Source organism: Zootermopsis nevadensis, unplaced genomic scaffold (assembly GCF_977971745.1).
Source record: "Zootermopsis nevadensis isolate Lab colony 2312 unplaced genomic scaffold, Znev_1.0 Znev_ptg000001l, whole genome shotgun sequence".
NCBI classification, from domain to species: domain Eukaryota; kingdom Metazoa; phylum Arthropoda; class Insecta; order Blattodea; family Termopsidae; genus Zootermopsis; species Zootermopsis nevadensis.
Genome location: NW_028259133.1, coordinates 19,964,752 through 19,977,186, shown reverse-complemented (window position 1 = coordinate 19,977,186; position 12,435 = coordinate 19,964,752). Strand labels below are relative to the sequence as shown.

At 37.1% G+C, this 12,435-nt stretch overlaps 1 protein-coding gene across 3 annotated transcripts in view; it reads right to left on the bottom strand.

The window, feature by feature from the left end:
• The window catches only part of brat (tripartite motif-containing protein brain tumor), a 125,544-nt gene extending 113,659 nt beyond the window's left edge, over positions 1-11,885 (bottom strand). For all 3 annotated transcript variants that reach the window (XR_015534361.1, XM_022060810.2, XM_022060811.2), the window contains exon 1: positions 11,801-11,885. The gene's annotated coding sequence lies outside the window, so the exon portion shown is untranslated. The remainder of the gene's footprint in view (positions 1-11,800) is intronic.
• Positions 11,886-12,435: the final 550 nt, after the last annotated feature.

The following is a 12,435-nucleotide window of genomic DNA, read 5'->3' as shown; positions in this document are numbered from 1 at the left end:
CGTACCGCAAATAAAACACAACACTTCACCGTTACAAAGATCAACTGGTTAACGCTGTTTACGGAAATAATCGCTCTTTATTCTGATAATTAATTAACCATTTGAAGCAGAAGCTCGTCTAAATAATATTTTAAGAATTCAGTCCGTACCGCGAAGAAAACACGACACTTCACCATTACAAAGATCGACTGGTTAACGCTGTTTAAGGAAATAATCGCTCTTTATTCTGACAATTAATTAACCATTTGAAGCAGAAGCTCGTCTAAATAATATTTTAGAATTCAGTCCGTACCGCGAAGAAAACACGACACTTCACCATTACAAAGATCGACTGGTTAACGCTGTTTAAGGAAATAATCGCTGTTTATTGTGAGAATCCTACTAACACGTAAATGCAAAATGAAGAGTTACTGAATGTTTAAGCAGGTGGTACATATTAGGTACCACCGAGCTTTTAAGCTTTAATGAACACTGCTCCTTCATTTAGCAATGGCATACGTAACAATAATAACGCAATCTGATTAACGATCAATATTTAAGTAAGAAACCAGGTGAGAAATTTAACTTTAACACAAAAAAACCATACGTTTCTTGCTGTATATACGAAAAGGTAAAATTTTAATATTTATAAAGAGATTCTTACTACAGTCTTTGTCATCCCATCTGCTAACCAAAATTGTAAATATTAAAATACGAAAAACTAACAGAATTTTATCTGTTGTTTTGTATGGTCTCTCACGATACGGAAGAACATACATTGAGAGGTGTCTGGAAAAAAAAGTCCTGAAGACTTTAACGTAAACGAGATAATACTATATAATGCACCTTGGATAAAAATGGATGGTTAAGTAATTGGAATAATCTGGCTCAAGACAGGGACCTTTGGTGGGCCCTCGTGAACACGAGTTATGGGTAATTTAACTACAAACTAGCTTCTCAAGTAGGTTATCGATGGCTGCTTCAACAATCCCAATAAACTCACAATTCGTTTCGAGAAAAGGACAGAGATTGTGTAAAAGGGTGGTTTATCGCTAGCAATAGAGGTAAGGCTTCCAAATGCCACTTTGGTGGTACAACAGAACGCAGTTGTTACATCCTTGGAAAAATGACATTTAAAATATTAAATGCCACCTTACGAAACACAACGTGATGCATAGAAGGAGACCTTTCTCAAAAAAAAAAAAAAAAAAAAAAAAAAAAAACCTGCCCGGCAGAAAATATTACGAGACAACACTTTTAATTCCAATAAATCCAATTCGATATACTTAAACAGCAGGCAGACGTGATTCCTGCAACTTGTTCAGGGGGGAAAAAAATGTTAAGCTAAATGTTAACACTAAAATACGTTAACATTCAACTGACATTACAACAGATGTTTTACGTACAAATCACATTACCTTTGCCATTTTGTACGCACTCGTTTTTTTTTTTTTTTTTTTTTTTTTTTTTTTTTTTTTTTTTTTTTTTTTTTTCTTTCCCTTCTTCTTCTTCTTCTTCTTCTTCTTCTTCTTCAACATGTATCCAAACGAGTTCACTCGCTACAGGGTTTTGGTAACAAATAAAAATTAAGCTTAGCGCCTATCGTCCTGATTCTCATATTTAAAATCTCACAATTATCGTAAGTAAACGTTTGATAAAAAAAACAGAATCCGTGGAATGCTTGTTAACATTCAATTCAAAATCGTTTCCCAGTCTCCTAACCAGAAACCTGACAAATAAAACAAAAATTAAAACTTCACTGCTTCATATCGGCTATAATTTACGAGAAAACAAAATTCTGATGAAAGTGACTTTGCTAGAAATACATAAACAGAATAAGGACAACTACGAGTGTTTATACCCAGAAACTTCATAACACTGTAAATAGTAATAAAATCAATGACTAAGTCATAGGTAGGGCTTGTAACAACACCCTAGGGGAGACAAGAAATGCATACAAAATTTTAGTCGGAAAGTCTTAAAACACAAAGACTGCATGCGTGTCCAAGTTATAAGGGGATGACATAAGTATCTTTAAAACAGTCAGTGTAGGATGTGTAACCTGCTGGACGTGTCCCACGGCTGGCTCTTGTTAACACGGTAAGAAACCTTCAGGTCCTATATCAGGTTATCAATAAAGCCTCTGGAGTCAGATATAAACTGGGAGATGTTTCACTGGCTGCTCCTAAAGCCGGAGACGGAAACCGCACAGCACAACACCAGCCAACGCCCTAACACTACTACATATGGGATGTTTGTAGAAACATTATCATATCCGTAGGCATGATAACTTGCGGGGAAACGCTGACGGTGGTACAGTAAGTACCATAAAAATACCAGAGACTCCGTTTCACAACCTGAAGTAAAAGTCTTGCGATGTAACAACTAGAAAGTAGTTTTTACACGTGTTCCTTTTAAGAATACTTTTCTCATTGACGGTAGATGCAAGGAAAATGTCAGAAACAGCTGTTAAAATCTATATGAAAAATTCTGTTAATAACATATATTATCTAAACACCTTTACAGCAAATGCTAAATAATTCTTAAAGCCATTAACCTAGAATTATAGTATTTTATACTCGATATTACAAAGTGACTGATATTATATTAAATTCTACACAGCACAGCCAAAAGAAAATACTTTTTGCTGAAAGTATTTATTTTTATTTAGTGTTCTGTCTGACGACAGGTCCATATGAACAGGATCCTTCCATCCTTTTCTCGGACTGGGACCTGTTCATATACGTTCTTGGCAGATGATCCAGAAGTGGTTTGCCATTGCCTTCTTCTGTGTGTGAATGGAGTAATTGTTGGGATGCCACGGAGGAAAACTCCGTGTTGCCTAGACCACGGCCTTGCCCAACACAAGTTATAAATTCGGGCACCGCCGGGAATCGAACCCGAGACCCCCAGGATTACAAGCTAAGACGGCAAATTTAACTCGATTTACGACTGAAATCAAATTGTTTCATTATGCACAGTTTCAGCTAATGAAGCTGTTTTGGACCGAAAGTATTATATAACAAGACGATCAACAACTGTTTATAAAGTCTCACCAAATTTACATGGCAGTTAGGGGAATCCATGTCACAGACAAAAATCACTCCCTACATGTAATACGTAATTTTCTGAATGGGCGTTAGACTTCTCAATCCACTTTCGAAAATTTGTCTATAAATAAATTTCTACAGTTAACGCTAACACAATAGGACTACGATGTAGCAGAATCGTAATTCTACTATTGATTTTCTTTGTAATCCAAAATTAAGTGCTTTCTTAATGTCTCTATAAGTGTACGAACCTGTACGATAATTCGTGGGGGGAAAAAATACATCTAAAAATAATCCAATTCTCGTTTCACATGCGCGTCGCAAACCAGATGTGAAACCGTAAATTTACATTCTGTGCGAAATTTTGCAGTTATAAAATCATATCTGGTCCCAATGAAATAGTTGTTTCCATGAGGGCTTCGTTTTCTAACCACAGAACCGTGTGGATTTCATGTCCTTCATTCAAACTGATTTCCGACTGTCAAAATAACGTCCCAACTAATATTTTAAATTTCTAAGCTATACCTGAAATTAAAGCCGCGGAATTTTACGTAAATTAAAAGTTCTGGATACACGTAAGTTCCGACAAAAACTTACAACTGTCGACACATAAAGCAAGAATCTCCATTTACGTAGAATTTTTGTTGAAAATCCTTTTATTAAAATACCAAAATATACGATCATCACTAAATGCCGGGATAGCTCAGTCAGTATAGTGACTAGCTACGGGCTGGACGACCGGGGTTCGATCCCCGACGGGGGCAGAGGATTTTTCCTCTAGCCTCTGCGTCCAGACCGGCTCTGGGGCCCACCCAGCCTCCTCTACAATGGGTACCGGGGTCCTTTCCCGGGGTAAAGCCGGCCGGGGCGTGATGCTGACCACTCACCCCCATCTAGTGCCGAGGTCAAGGAAGAGAGGAGCTATACCTCCTCTCACCCCAAACGCCTACATGGCGTATAGTGGGACAAACTTTACTTTTTACTAAATGAATTAGCAAAATCTGATAAACAAGACAAACCTATACAATACCAACATTTTAAAAAATGAACTACAACGCCGTCATCTAGTATTTCGTCCATTAAAACGATTACCACAGTACAACTGTAGCCCAAATCATATTTATCAAAAAATACTGTGATAATGGCTGAAAAACCGCGTTGTAGTTGTGGGTCAACAATTTTCTTCTCAGACTGTACACGGAATGATAGACAGGACATGATTATGGTGGGGGTACATCTGGAGCAGACTGTTCCAACGTCTTTCCCTTTTTTCCGACAGAAGATGGTGTCACCATTAAAAAAATCATATACACAACTCCCCCCCCCCACCCTGTCCTCCACCCGCACTTCACAAAACGGAGCTACACCAACAGCATATGGTCCTCTGCCAGCCCGTTGTTCCTCCTGGAAGGAATCTTCATTAGAACACAGAAGAAATCACCACAGAATTTAAATAAGAAATGCTCGCTTTATAATGGCAGTACAGTGGCTCAAAATGAAACTCAGGGTAACAAGCGAAGAATCACTTTTCAGACTAATCACTAACAAACGTCTTCAGAGTACCAATCAACGTCAAGAATATTTTAAGGTGATCATCGTCCTGATGATGGAAGCAGCAAGGACCTCTGAAACGGTAAACATCGACCAGACTTCACAGCGCAACAACCCAGAAGACAGAAATCTTCATACTCTGATGACGGAGGCAGTATGACCTCTGAAACGTTGGTAAACATCGACCAGACTACACAGCGCAACAACCCAGAAGACAGAAATCTTCATACTCATCGCTGTGGAAACCTCAAATGCAACAAGAATATTTTAACTTTGTGCTGAATGTTTAGACAAAAAATCCCACCAGTTCCTGACCTAAATACTAAGAAAAAAAAAAGCTTTCAAGGACATTTAAAGCAAATAAAGCAGATAAGCCTATATTCCATTGCAATAAAACTATGGCGCCTTTGTCATGATAGTAACATTCATAAAATACGGAACATTCTTCAGATATAAAATGTACACAAGCTTACAGCCGAATGTCGAAAATATTTCATGACCTATCGTCATCAAATGTAACAGTAAAACATATTTATTCTGGTTGGGACCAACGCCAACACTCGCTCACGAAGACGTCCAAACACAACGGAACATAAAAATTCGCTTACATTCCACAACTGTTATGAATTGTTTCAAGAACATGCTTCACCTCCAATGCAAATATAATGTAAACCATTTCCTGAGCTTAATTCAGTACTTGATAGAGACGCATTCCTTTGCCTCGTTACGAACAAGCCACGAAGGCGTATGGGATCGGGGAGGCACAGCTCCACGCATTCTTGAGTTAGCCACTAATTGGTCGAGTGCTTTACTCCCCGAAATAAACCCCACCAAGCTGTTTGAACAGAAACATCACCGTCTTCTGGGGTGTTGCGCCGTGCAGTCTCGTACAAACTGATCGATGTTTCAGAGGTATTTACTACGTCTATCATCAGGGCGATTACTGAACGTCCCAGAACACAGTAATCTCCATACTCCCTTGTAAGTCATCACGAGAAATTCTAGCAAATGCATATTCCACGCACTCTGGTGCCCGCTCGTGGAACGGTTTATTAATAAATCCGACCCCAGGGCAATTTAGTATCGAACAACACCCATCGTGGAGTATCGATCGAGATGCCGGACGTTGGTCACCCCCTCACACCTCTGTGGGCGTCTAAATGAGCTGCCAAGTGTAATTATAACGTTCAGCCGTCAACTGCACTCGCACAATTTGAGAAAATGTACATTTGACTGTCACCCATTTTGGTCTGCGAAGAGCCTGTATTTCCAAAACATAAAGAACAGCGATTTGATGACCACGTGAACGAAAACCATCCATTTTCAAGGAAATTCGAGCGAGCGATACAGCAAAATTAAAATCGTAAGACATTCACAAAACTCTACTACTGTTTCAGCAGATAAAAAGCGATGACAATGAAAATGACATGGTGAGATTTAGGGTTCTCACGGTGACGAGTATGAAGATGGCTGTCTTCTAGTACACTGCACCGCGTAGTCTAACAGATACTGGCCGACATTTCAAAGAAGCACATGGCATCCATCATCAGGATGATGAGTGGGGCTGGAAGGTTCAACAGAGCCCACTCCTAAGTCCATGACGTCACGCCCCACTTCGTAAAAATCCAGTCTACGACCCTTCCACCCACAGTTATGTCCTCCCAAGTGTTCTCTTCCCTTGAAGTTTGCCAGACTGAAATTTCGTATGAATTTCTTACGTCATTTTTGAGTTAAGAATGTATTCGATAACATAATTTTTTAAAAAAAAAAACTATAGGGACTTACAGATATGGATAATTTTGCAAAATATTAAGAAAGTAATGTCCACGTTCTGTTAAGTCTACGAACACAGTAGTTTATATTTGTTTGCATGAAAACACACGTCTGACTTTCAAAATTACAGTATCAGCCCATAAAGTTGACAACCCTACAAGCAAACGTTGGAGTAAGATATTACAGTACTGCTAATATGTTACAGTATCAGAAACTCAACTCGATAATAAATTATACGTTCGCTTTGTATTGCAACAGAAAAAGAAACGAAGAGCTTTTACCGATCGTTACTATCATGTGGGAACAAAAACATCAGGTGAATGATCGACTACGCGTGTTATGTACTGTTTTATGAGAACGTTTCCTTTTAGCTTCCTCCAATTTCAAGTAAAACGCAATTTTCCCTGAGCTTAAGTCAGTACTTCATGAACACGAACTGGAAAAAAAAATATGAAAATCTCCATGCATTCTTCACTTCGTCATTAATGGGGTCAGTGTTCATGTCCCGGGTGCTCCCCCCCTGCTGTTTCAATAGCATGGCGATTAAGGCAGTAAGCATCTCTGAAACGTCCACAGTGCAACATCCCAGAAGACAGTAACCTTCATATTCGCCAATATGAAAACCTGAGACCTCAGTAATTCTATACGTTCTTCCCATCTGCGTCCGAATATCCCAAAAAAAGCATCTCTACCTATGATTATCCAATAAAAAAATACTTGCCTGCAAGAATCAGGAGATTAAAAGAGACAGAACCCTGATCGAAGTCACAGCTCCCCGCAATGTCATAACGCGACAGCCTCGCCCAACTTTCACCCGACCCACGAACAAAGTCTATACAATACACGTACACAAATGATCTTATGTAAAGGCGTATTATGCCATTAGACCGATGAGTCTAAACGTTCGAACCATTAACCAACTGACTTTCGTCAATTTGCCTTCCAGCAACAAAGTCATTCTATTTTTTCAACTCCAGCGAACATTAATTTACAAAGCAATCAGACGCTCACTTCTAAACTGTCTCTCCTGAACTAATTTTCATTCTCTAGACCCTAGAAAGGAAAATGATTACATTCTGTACCACCTGCGTTAGCATTCAACAGACTAAAAACTATTAATACGTTTAACACAAATCTGAGTATCGATTACAAGGTCAGCTGGTAATGATGTTTACAGAAATAATTTCAGTAAGAATAAATTTTTACAAATTACGTATGTGAACTTTTGCTTCGAAGGCTTAAAGATGGTTTGCAAACAGATTAAACCCGGCTGATAGGTACGCATTCTGATATAGGATACGACCGAAGAAAAAAAAACACGTAATAAATCATGCAATTCCCACAACAGATTTCGAACTCCTGAGCAGCTCGGGCAGACACAAAGTTCCACATACATAACAAGCCAGAGTCCTCCCTCCTAGCACCCAGAACAATAACACAAACTGTTGTTCGAATCTCGTATTTCAAGGTCACGACTCCCGTCATTGTAGAATACTTCTGTAACCCTGACAACACGTGATAAAATGAGAGCGTTTCTAATTTGGGCATTAAGAGAGTATCTGCCACCTATAAGTCACTTTTATCTAGTCATATGTTACCTAAAAATGTCAATATTCAGCTGCATATGAAAATTGATCCCTCGCACTGAGGACAGAACACAGATTAAGGCTCTTTGAGAACAGGATCCTGCAAAAATTAAATTCGCTTGACCTATGAACTACACACACCTAGAGAAATCAGAACTGTTTGGGAAGAAACACGACATCTTACCCTGACATTTTCAGAGAGAATATTCTACATTCACTTGACCTCAAAAATAACTTAACAGTCACCCAGTTCAAGTGTCTAATGAGAATGAAATTAAAATGGCAAGTTCCAAGCTTAAATATTATTGTAACAGCTTAAAACTGAAGAAATTCCTGCTGAGCAGTTCTGAAATTTAATTCCGAGCAGCCAAAAGATTAATTAAAAGTCTTTCAGGAGATCCATCCTCTTTTTCATAAATAATGTGTATTCAAATGGAACAGAGTTTAAAAGAAAATAACATGAAAGTTGCTATTACTTGTGGCACTAGAACTGTGGCTTAAAATATTACTCTAAACAATTTCAAGTTACTGCAAGAACCTTTATTTCCTCTCAATCAAATGCCTGAGAAAAATCTGGAAAGGAAACAACATAGATAACAGGACTATGTTTAAAATGTTGGCTCTAATACACTCTGTTCAAACCAGCACAGAAACCCATCTCAAAATACATGCAGATAAAATTATGCAGGAACATGTCAATAATTGAACATCAGCAACAAAACCATAATAAAAAAGGTACTTGTGGGTTATCGGGACACATCACTTTAAAAATAGGTCAGGTTAGGATTATTTTAGGTTAGATTAGGTTAGGTTAGGGTTAGGTTAAGATTAGGGTTATTTTAGGTTAGGTTAGGGTTAGGTTAAGATTAGGGTTATTTTAGGTTAGGATTAGGGTTAAGTTAGGTTAATGTGTGTGGATAAATGACATATACTTGAAAGTTATTATATTTTATTTCAATAAATGACAACTAACCAAACCTAACCTAACCTATTTTTAAATCGATGTGTCCCAATAACCCACAAGTATCTAAAAAAAACATCTGAAAATAACGCAATTTCAAAATCTGTGAGGAATAACAAATATAAAGCATGTTCACAATCAGGGAATAAAAATAACAAATTCAAATATTCTACTCTTCAGAAAAATTAAAAATGATGATGTACAAAGCGACAATTTTATCCACCAGTTTGTATAACTGGCAAAGCATGTCTTTTGAAACAACGAAGAAGAATAATAGGGAAAGTTGCAACAAAAAATCTCTGAGATCATTGTTAATTCCTAGCGTCATCAGGACAAATTACAGAATACAGAACCCCGTTAACTGCACAAGAATCCGCACTGCTCGTGGTCGAGCCAGGCCAAAGACAGCGAAGTCAAATATACACATTATAGCCTTACAGGGATGGGGGTGTGAGATCCTCCCTAAAACACAAACTACATCCCTCTAGAAACTTGGGAACATTTTACAGTAACAAAAAGCAGGACATAAAATTCTCTGTCCCAACATAAAAAATGGATGATTCAATATTTTACACATACAACAAAAATCTTTAATTTCTGGCCTCTGTCTGAAGTCGAATCGACAGAGATATTAAGTATCTGTTTATCATTTAAACCCATATTAAAAAATTTAAAGCTATCGTTAAGTATGATTAATGAGAGCGGGTCACGTACTGACCCGTGCCCTTTCGTTTCGATGAGAAATTGTGCCAGACTTCAATTTGTTCAATGGTTTATGAAATGTTTAGTTTCTGTTCCCTACCGCCCCGCTGCGTGAAGACAGAAACAATATCAGTAAAATAAAAATGACACGAAGACAATTCATAACCTGAACCACTGGCAAACACTTAAATTTAGAGAAAAACTAATTTACAGTTGCTAATTAGTCAATAAAAATTAGTAAGGTTTAAAATTCTGGACTAAATTATAGAACTTTTAGAGACCAACCATGAAATTAATTAACCACAATCTAAACACAGCAAAAATGTCCTACGGTCATGATCTTAACAAACCGATGTAAATTAGAGATTTAATTTATCATAATTTTACTTCAAGGTCATTATCCATGGGTCATTTATTATGACTGGACATTTCCCAAACATTTGCTTTAAGATGTAAAAGCCATGGTCGGAGCAGTCGACATTTCCGAGTACCATGAGATTAATGTGACTGAAAGTCTAGGAATCCAAGATTTATATTAAGAAATGGCAAACACTTGAAGAATGATAGTTCCCAAACCACGACTAACAGGAACCAATTGTGTGCGCACGTGCACACTGAAAAGGTTCTGGAACGCATGGTTTTCGACACACTCACAAATGCACAAAAGTCTATACATTAACAATTACACCCATCTTCGAACATAGAATCAACGACACCGAGATGCAGAGTGCGACACGAGCGCAGGAAAGATGCACCAAACACAACACAACTTAAGTACACACTTCACATGCAATCACAGATCTCATGGCCTCATGGTAGATGTGATCTTCCACGAACAAACCGAGGCTATCAAAACATCTGGCACATCATCTACTCAGAATTTTCACTTTTTATGTAAATATATTTAGAATTATTTGTCGTGTCTTGCTTTACGCTCCTATGCACTCATAAGCTTTACAAAACCACACACTTTAAAACACAATAATGAAACAGAAAATGTAAAAACAGCCAACAATCTTTCAGAATGTAACACACAAAGTACATAAGATCAGAGAACAAAGAGAAGCTTTTTATGTTTTGTGAGCAAACAAATGATAAACACCACTCTTGTACATTTTAAAGAAATAGAAATTCACACAACTGATTTTGTTTCTTAACTGATTTCCAAATGCTATGGTCAGATCCTGGATTTCTGCACTTTCATCAAGAAATGTTAACAATGCAGAGAGAAACAAATTTCCTTCACATTCATAAATTATTACACAAACTTGGAGACTCAACAATGACTTAAAGCAGATAACCTAAGCAGAAACCACCATATTTTCCAACAATGTTTATAACTCACTGGACTACAAGCTTATGCAAATACTGAACACAAAATTATTCATGTCCGAGCGAAGAAACTAACAGCACAAAGATTATTATATTGATGTTATTTCCAGCAAAAATGTTAGGCCATAAAAATATCTGAATGCTACTTATATTACAAACAGTTGTTCATACTGCAGAATAAATAATGTGTGAAATGCATAAATGCCATCAAAGAAAGTAAAAACACAATGCACACATTAATATTATTACAATGTACCTAAAATATGTTTAAAATATATTTATAACCTATCTAAAATGACATCCAAAATTTAAAATGGTAAATTCCTATGCAATACGATGTCACATTCGATTTATTTCAAGTTTTAATTACTCATCCCAATCACAAAAGCAAAAGTATGAGCTTGTTTTATTGCAAGTCAGTAATGTAGTATGGTTAATATTCAGCAGTCGGTACTTGAGGAGTTTTCAAAAATACAATGTCACGCTTACCTTAAACGTCAAGCTTGAAGAAGCATTTGCGTAAATTACCACGACATGTGATGTCATTTTCTATTGTTCCACGTGATTAATGGGATACGACCATTTTTAATCAGCAATGCATTTTATAGACACTTATAAAAACTCTAATTAAGTAACGTTTCACCAAATCAACATTCACACAATACAAAGCTATTAATATAAACCGTTCTACCATCATCTCGGCAGTTCTTTGTTCGACTACGCATTTAGCCAAGCACATGTTGGCGGCATGTTCACTTTCTCTGAATGATTATACAACTTCCAAACATTGCACTTACAGAATAAATATATAATTAAACACTATTAGAATAACATCGTCATAACAGTAACACATATTGCAAACTTACCGCCAAATCATGTGAATTCCTGTCACTCTGCAGCTACTACTCTACCCTCACTACGCTCAAACTGCCATTTCCAAATCAGGCCTGTTGAAGCAGGTTGGGCAACACTTGAATACCAAAATATCTAAATGAAAAATGTGCGTTCAGAAGATAGCACTAGAAATAATTTATTCTTTATATGCGAGCTCTTTGTAATGCTCCGTTGAAAAGCATGTTTTGATCTGAAATATACATTGATCTGAAACCATTCCGTTGCATTGTATCTCGTTTCTAGGCACTTGAAGGCGGATATATCTTCCTATACGTAGCTTTGAACACCGTGCGACTTTCCGAACTGAAACATTCGTATGAAATATACGTGTTGTGCTAGCAATTGTAATTAACTTATAATACACATAAATAGCATTATGTGTCAAGTCATACATAACAAAAGTATTTCAGATCTACCTTCGAATACGTCTTTTTAGATTTAGGTGTTTATTTTACTTAGTTCGTTGCTTGTTATTTTATTTATTTATTTATATATTCCTTTTAAATATTTACAATCATGGAACGAAGTATCAGTGTTAATATGGATATATTGGCTAACCTGTTATGAAGAAATATTCGCGCCCAAAGGTGTGTTAATTTCTTCCCGT